Raw genomic sequence first — 8,384 nt, forward strand, 5'->3', positions numbered from 1 at the left:
GAGAGGTCCACAAATTGAACGATCAAACCTTTAAACAGTTAGGATCGTCTCAAATTCCCATCTTGGTCAAACCTTTAAACAGTTAGGACCAAAGCCAAAATCCCCTCTCGATTCGTTCCATGAACGAGAGGTCCACAAATTGAACGATCAAACCTTTAAACAGTTAGGATCGTCTCAAATTCCCATCTTGGTCAAACCTTTAAACAGTTAGGACCAAAGCCAAAATCCCCTCTCGATTCGTTCCATGAACGAGAGGTCCACAAATTGAACGATCAAACCTTTAAACAGTTAGGATCGTCTCAAATTCCCATCTTGGTCAAACCTTTAAACAGTTAGGACCAAAGCCAAAATCCCCTCTCGATTCGTTCCATGAACGAGAGGTCCACAAATTGAACGATCAAACCTTTAAACAGTTAGGATCGTCTCAAATTCCCATCTTGGTCAAACCTTTAAACAGTTAGGACCAAAGCCAAAATCCCCTCTCGATTCGTTCCATGAACGAGAGGTCCACAAATTGAACGATCAAACCTTTAAACAGTTAGGATCGTCTCAAATTCCCATCTTGGTCAAACCTTTAAACAGTTAGGACCAAAGCCAAAATCCCCTCTCGATTCGTTCCATGAACGAGAGGTCCACAAATTGAACGATCAAACCTTTAAACAGTTAGGATCGTCTCAAATTCCCATCTTGGTCAAACCTTTAAACAGTTAGGACCAAAGCCAAAATCCCCTCTCGATTCGTTCCATGAACGAGAGGTCCACAAATTGAACGATCAAACCTTTAAACAGTTAGGATCGTCTCAAATTCCCATCTTGGTCAAACCTTTAAACAGTTAGGACCAAAGCCAAAATCCCCTCTCGATTCGTTCCATGAACGAGAGGTCCACAAATTGAACGATCAAACCTTTAAACAGTTAGGATCGTCTCAAATTCCCATCTTGGTCAAACCTTTAAACAGTTAGGACCAAAGCCAAAATCCCCTCTCGATTCGTTCCATGAACGAGAGGTCCACAAATTGAACGATCAAACCTTTAAACAGTTAGGATCGTCTCAAATTCCCATCTTGGTCAAACCTTTAAACAGTTAGGACCAAAGCCAAAATCCCCTCTCGATTCGTTCCATGAACGAGAGGTCCACAAATTGAACGATCAAACCTTTAAACAGTTAGGATCGTCTCAAATTCCCATCTTGGTCAAACCTTTAAACAGTTAGGACCAAAGCCAAAATCCCCTCTCGATTCGTTCCATGAACGAGAGGTCCACAAATTGAACGATCAAACCTTTAAACAGTTAGGATCGTCTCAAATTCCCATCTTGGTCAAACCTTTAAACAGTTAGGACCAAAGCCAAAATCCCCTCTCGATTCGTTCCATGAACGAGAGTATTTCCATACTTAATGACCTAAGCCTATTTGGGTTGGGATCCATTGGCCCAAAACTCGTTAAATGGTCACTTAGAAAGCCCGTTAAAGTAGAAAAAATCACCAAGGAAGAAAGAGTTAAAAAAACTAATAAATGTTTTATAGTTGTATATATGGTCTTGGAAAATATTTTAAATCAAGCAACTTGAAAATTATTTAAAACAAAGAGTTAGCATGTTCTTTTCAAAACTTTTAAATTAAATTTCTAAGTTTGGCTTGGTTTTGTATTGCTACAATGAGAAGATTTTCTTAAAATTATACCTTAGAGTTATATATAAATGTTTTCTTGAGTGATAACTGGCTCCAATTAGATTATCTAAAAGTTATCAAGTGAATTTAGTTATTTACTGACTTCTTTAATTTGGCAAGTAGACCAAATTTTGTGGGTATATTTACTGCAAACCCTCACGAGACTACAACTCGTCCACTAGGATAACCTAGGGGTTTAAAGGCTTGTTGTATGCGCTAAATACAACCGCGATTCCTGCGAAAGTGAGTTAGATCTAAAGAGAAGGTGATAAACATCAGTATCTAAGTCATGGGAGATCATACAAGCCCAAAGGAAGCAAAAGGATCTGTGAATCAACATAAAACAATGTGAATTCACAGAACAATGCAAACTACAGCGTGTGGGCGCGGCAGCTCATGGTGCCGCGGCTACAGCGCGGCAGCTCATAGTGCCGCGGCTAAGACGCGGCAGTTCATAGTGCCGCGGCTTGGGCGCGGCAATCCATGGTGCCGCGGCTACTATAGGGGATGCTACAGCGGTTACGAGGTAGTTATGTGATGATTATGTGAAGTCTACGTGGCGGCGTATCAGAAATAGAACGTGTGCTGACGTGGACAAGCAGTTAAACCACGAAAAAAGGTGGTTAAAAGTCGTGGGAGAGCGGTTTTAAGCACGATCAAACGTGCTGATAACTGCCTCTTCGGCCGCGGCAGCTTACACTGCCGCGCCAATAGCCGCGGCAGTGTAGACTGCAGCGGCCAAAGAGAAAACGGCCAGTCAGTTATTTCGCCTCCGTTTCAACTGTGGTGCACTGAGAGCCCTATAAATACCTCCCTAGGCACGAATTAAAGGGGAGAGCATTTCCAGAGCAGATTAGAGCAGAGAGCCTTGAGTTTTGGAGAATTAGAGCAAGAGAGAGAGTCTTTCTTCTTCACAAACATCCTCTGAATTAGAGCAAGAGAGAGAGTCTTTCTTCTTCACAAACATCCTCAAGAAGTTTCTAGCCATTCCTAGAGATCTAAGCTCTGACTTGATCTTTAGAAGAGTGAACATCTTACATCAATAAGATATTCGCTTCAAATTCTTACTTCGATAAACGAAGGAAGAATCATTAAACCCCTTACGGTTCAATCAGAATCTGTGATTTGGTGGTCCACGAGTCAAAGCGCTCCCGGCACAGGCAAAGATCCCACGCAAGCAGCGATCCAAACAACGATCCTGCGTTTGTTTTTCAAGAGTTGTAATTTTCCTTTTGTTGTGTAAAAGAAGTCTTATAAAAAGGCTATCTCTTTTGAATTTGTTGTAATCGACCGAAGATATAATGAATTCCATGACAAAACCAACTTTTGACGCAAACATAGAGGACTAGCAAAAGTTTAGGTGTGAGGGTATTTGATAGTCACATTTTATTACAAATTTATACCCTCATTATCTATTTTATATGAATAAATATGCCATTAATAATTATTTTTATCTTTAATTGCAGGTTAGTGAAGAATAAAGGCCAAGATCTCTTATCTCAACAAAAACCCATGAATTAAATAAAAAACCCAAGCAAAAGTCAAATAGCCCAAGCCCAGAATCAAGCCGAGTAGCCTGTAGAAGCCGGAGAAAATAAAAAATTTAAATATGAAAAAAAATGTATTCAAGATAGTTGGCCGCAAAGAAATGACGATATCTCCCAATCCGCAAGGCGAAATTTAACATATAATATATGAAAATCGCCTATCTCGACGAGACAAAGCCAACTGTGAAGTCAGAATTTTTATTGGAGCATCGATGCGGGCATCGATGCCTGTATCGATGCAAAATCATCCAGATTTCATCAACGGCCGAAATTGCATTCTTGGGGCTCAAGTTTGATCCAAGGGCTCTCATTCACTGATATTTACTATAAATAGGGGTTGAGAGTGAGGGGTTAGGGGTGTGAAAATTTTTGTAACTTCTTTTGGAGAGGAGGGCTACTCTTAATTGAGAAGGCCTTCCAAATTTATAACTTTTGTTACAATTAATAAAATAATTTTTTCACCACTTTAAATTTTTCTCTTCTTCTCTTTGTTGGATGATGAAGATGAAGATGAATATGAAGATTAATTTGAAGGTTTGTTTTTCTTATTTCTCTTTTTATTGCTTATTAGTTTAGATTTATTTTCATGCTTGTAATTAGATTTTATTTTCTTGTTTAAATAGAGTTTAGATTTATTTCTATGCTTGTAGTTAGATTTTATTTTCTTTTTAAATAGCCAAGAGGCTAGAACCCTCTTGCCTTAGATTTATTTCATGCTTAAAGATTAGATTTATTTTCTTGTATTTAATTCTTGCAATTTATTTTGTAGTTTAGATTTTGCAATTTATTTTGTAGTTAGATTTTAATTTCTTGCACTATTCACATTGAGGCTAGAACCCTATTGGGTTTAGTTTTTCTTTTTGTTTATTTTTATTTTCCTTGATTCGCCTTTAGGCTAGAACCCTCTAGGGAATCATCTTTTTCTAAGAAGTGGATTCAATTCTAGATTACCCATATCTTTAATTGAATCCGCTATCTTTACATTCTTGATTTTTTTATTTTGTTTCTCAATTTTATTCATTCTTCCTTCTTGCCTTGTTGATCACATTTAAATTTTTTATTCACTTCCACTCTCAAATATATTCATTTACACAATCAAAATCATTCTCTCCACAATCACATTCACTCATCACTCCTTTTTGTCACACACACAACATAAGAACCGATTTTATATTTTCTCCTACAAAACACATTCCTCGTGGGATCGATAACTCTTCCGATTTTATATTTTCTCCTACAAAACACATTCCTCGTGGGATCGATAACTCTTTATACTATAACTTGATCAATTGTGCACTTGCAATTTTGGTACATAATCGATAACTCTTTATACTATAACTTGATCAATTGTGCACTTGCAATTTTGGTACATAATTATGCCGCATGTTTGTTCCTTCGAGTGATTTGTAATCTTAGTTTGTACTCTTCTTCTCTATTAGTGAAAACCCCATCCCCTTCTTTCCTCGTGGACGTAGGCAACTTGCCGAATCATGTTAAAATTTGTTTGTTTGTGTTTGTGGCATTGATTTCATTGGTTTGGCCTTTATCTCGACGTTTGTTTTATTTGGTTTTCTCGAAACACCGTTTGGTTGGGTTGTTTGGCTTCCGCCGCGTGTCCCCAACACTCTCATCAACTTGCCTAATAATTAATACGTAATATATGAAGTTGTGAACCTGTATACACAAGATAATAAACTTGCGAAAGAAACTTTGAAAATCCATACCCAAAAACACACATATACACATGCACATATTAATTGATAGCCGGAGAGCATTCAATCCTATAATTATGTAGAACTACTATTTTACCATGTCAAATGTAAGATCCGCACTGTTCTACTTGATCTCCATGTCCTAAATGTATATAATGATGAAATTCACGGTTACCAATAATCCGATGCTATAATCGATATGGGCAATGAAAGGCAAATAATACTTGGATCTCATGTGATCCCACAACTTACTATTTGGGTGAAACATTCGCGAGATAAATCGGACAGTGGGTGGCTTGTTAGGATAGTCCTCTGTGAACTGCAGAGTCAAGTTGAACGTACCTAGTAAAAGAAAAGTGTTAGATCTACATCATAAAACTTGAGATCTAAAACCATATAGCCATGATTAATTCAAAGAGATTAACAGCGATCTAAAAGAGCGGAGGTTTATACCTGTAATCCATGCTTGATCTTGATTTTGGGTTTTGGAATCTTTCTAACCTCTAGGTTCTCTCTAAAACCGAATTTCTTCAGCCTAGATGGGGTTGCTAGGAATTAGAGAATTGTCAACTCTCTAGTGTTAGGGACCATAAACCTTATTTATAGATGTTTGTACTTTGTAATTAAGCCCTCAATAAATCACAATTACAACCTTGTATCTGCACATAATAACCCTATGATATATTTTAAATATCCAAATTAACCCAACTTAATTGATCACTCATTAAGAGGAGAATCATTGCGACAGGAGACATAAGGAGAACGAGATGTTATTCCGGATGATTTTATTGTGGGTTGCTGCCAAAATTCATCTCCCAAGAACATGAGGATATCCGTCAATTACGGAGAGGAATCATCTTGGGTATGAGGGAATCCGAAACATTACCATCTAACTTTTCTCATCCTCAGATGTCCTATGAAAGACGAATTACTCACGTTATGTTGCGTGACACTCTCCAATAATAATCTCATTCCGAATGTAGAAAAATCCTTGAGTCTTCGGATGGCACCCAAATGTGAATCGGATAAGAGTATACCAGTCTAATGCAAAGCCTGACCAATGTATAAAGAGTTATCGGGAAGATGTGTCCCCATGTACCCAGAATCCAGAAAGCTCAACAGGATGCAAAAAATCTCAATTATTAAGGTACCGTTGTCAAATGAGAATTCTTATAAACGAAATACGTGGTGACGCGGTGCCATAACGGTAAAGTTACTACGGTAGAGTGGAGAGTATAAATGATTTGGTAGTCACGTCTCAATTGTGGGCTAAAGGGCTAGTGAAAACAACCCGTCCACCGAAAAGGAACGGCATCTATGTGATTTCAATATCGCCTGAGAATAGCGCGATCCTTTCTATCGAGTCCGGTAATTCCAAATTGCCCGCACGAAGATATCTTTCCAGTACATAATCAAGTCATAGGACAAACTACGTATCTGTTTATGTCTGGCCATCCTTATGATCCTTGAGTTACATCAGAGGGTTGGATCTCGCGTTTAGACAGACACTCACAAGCTATTGATCTATCGGAAAGTGTTGGAAGGCACATTTGGAATAAGAGACATGATCTATAACCTAGGACTTTTAAGGATATGGTGTGCAAAACCAGAAAAAAAACTGGTTGTGTCATTGAGAGTGCTCCATTCTTCTCAAGTATCCGAGACCCAAAGAAATGAAGTCACACTGGGATGATATAGCACTTGCCAATATAAAGAACAGGAGAGCTCCATAACAATATTGATACACTCCAATCTAACTGAATAGAGGTAGCCTTCCTCGGTCAATGAAAGGGTTAAACTAAGCCAGTTGCCCTAAAACACTAGTTTTATGCAACAAATATGTTTAAACTCTGGTCGAAAGTCCCTCTATCCGTGTTAAAGCATTTACATTATTTGAGATGAACATTTGGGGGAGTGTGAATACTCGCCTAGGTATATTCACAAGTGCTCAGTGGGAGTAAGTAATATTTTTTCCCTGGTCTGTATGTGATGACATCTTGCTTGCACTAATGATATAGGCATGTCTGCACGAAAACCAAGAGATTTCTATCAAAGAATTTTGAGATGAAAGATCTTGGGGACGCCCTCTTTTTATATTAGGATCCCAGATACATCGAGATCCGCTTCTCGGGGTATTCTTGGATTATCACAAAAGAGCTATACGATAAGGTACTTAAAAGGTTTGGCATGCCAGATTGCAGACCAGGTGAACCCCTGTTGCTAAAGGAGAACAAGTTTAGTCCTCAATCAGTGCCTAAAGGTAACCTTGAAATTCAGGAAAATGCAGAAGATTCCTTATGCTTCGGCTGAGAAGTCTTATATGTATGCTCAGGTATGTACGCGTCCGGATATTGCGTACATTGTTTGGGATGTTAGGCAGAATACTTAAGCAAAACCCTGTTATGGGATCACTGGATTAGCAGTCAAAAGGGTTATGAGGTATCTTCAGAAAACAAAAAGTTTACATGCTCACATTACGAAAATCAGAGAAATTAGAGGTCATTGGGTTTCGGACTCTGATTTTGCTGGATGTCAAGATAGCAGGAATTCTACATCAAGGCTAAACATTTATATGTTGCAAGGAGGAGCTATATCATCGGAAAAGGTCAAACAAACACAGTAGTTCTCCCACTATGGCAGCAGAATTTGTAGCTTGCTATGAGCCATCCAATCAGGGAATATGGCTGCGAAATTTTGTCAGCGGGACTGCGCATTTTGGAAAATGTTGAAAGACCATTAAAGCTATATTGTGACAATAAATCTGCAGTAATGTATTCTAATAACAACAGGAGCTCAACTAATCAAAACATAATTGACATTAAGTTCCTGGTTGTGAAAGAAGGGTACAGCAGTGGACAGATATCCATAGAGCACATTGGGACACAACTCCATGATAGCTGATCTCTTACTAAGGGATTGCCATCTAAGGTCTTTCCCATGAGCATACCTGCTCATATGGGTGTGGTATTTTTGAGGATATTATGTTTAGTGGGAGTTGTATTTAGGTGCTTTCTGTTTGTTTTATTGCCTGATCAGAATAAAGTTTTCAGTTAACACACTCTGTTACATTATGATTTGGTTTTGACCTCACTTAAGGAGGAAACCAGTTGAAAATAGACATGTACTGATCACATTGCTGTAATTTCAATGCTGCACATCCATGATTGATCTATGTCTATTGATTGTATTGGTATATGTGACATTGATGGGTCGAGTCATGTAGAATGTGAAAAGGCCGCTTTTGATCCTATATTGATATAGTCAATGGACGAGATTGTTCGGAAATACCATTTTCAGTGATAGCAATTTTTTGAGCTCATAAGGTTATACAACAGTTTAAGGAACATATGGTGCCGCAAGTGGGAAGATTATTGATTTATCTAATAAATCTATTTTTTTTTTTTGGTGGGCACATATGATAATCAATGTTATTGCTATCTTTCAGGATAACCCACTGA

The sequence above is a fragment of the Asparagus officinalis genome, chromosome 7, assembly GCF_001876935.1.
Source record: "Asparagus officinalis chromosome 7, Aspof.V1, whole genome shotgun sequence".
In the NCBI taxonomy this organism is placed as follows: Eukaryota; Viridiplantae; Streptophyta; class Magnoliopsida; order Asparagales; family Asparagaceae; genus Asparagus; species Asparagus officinalis.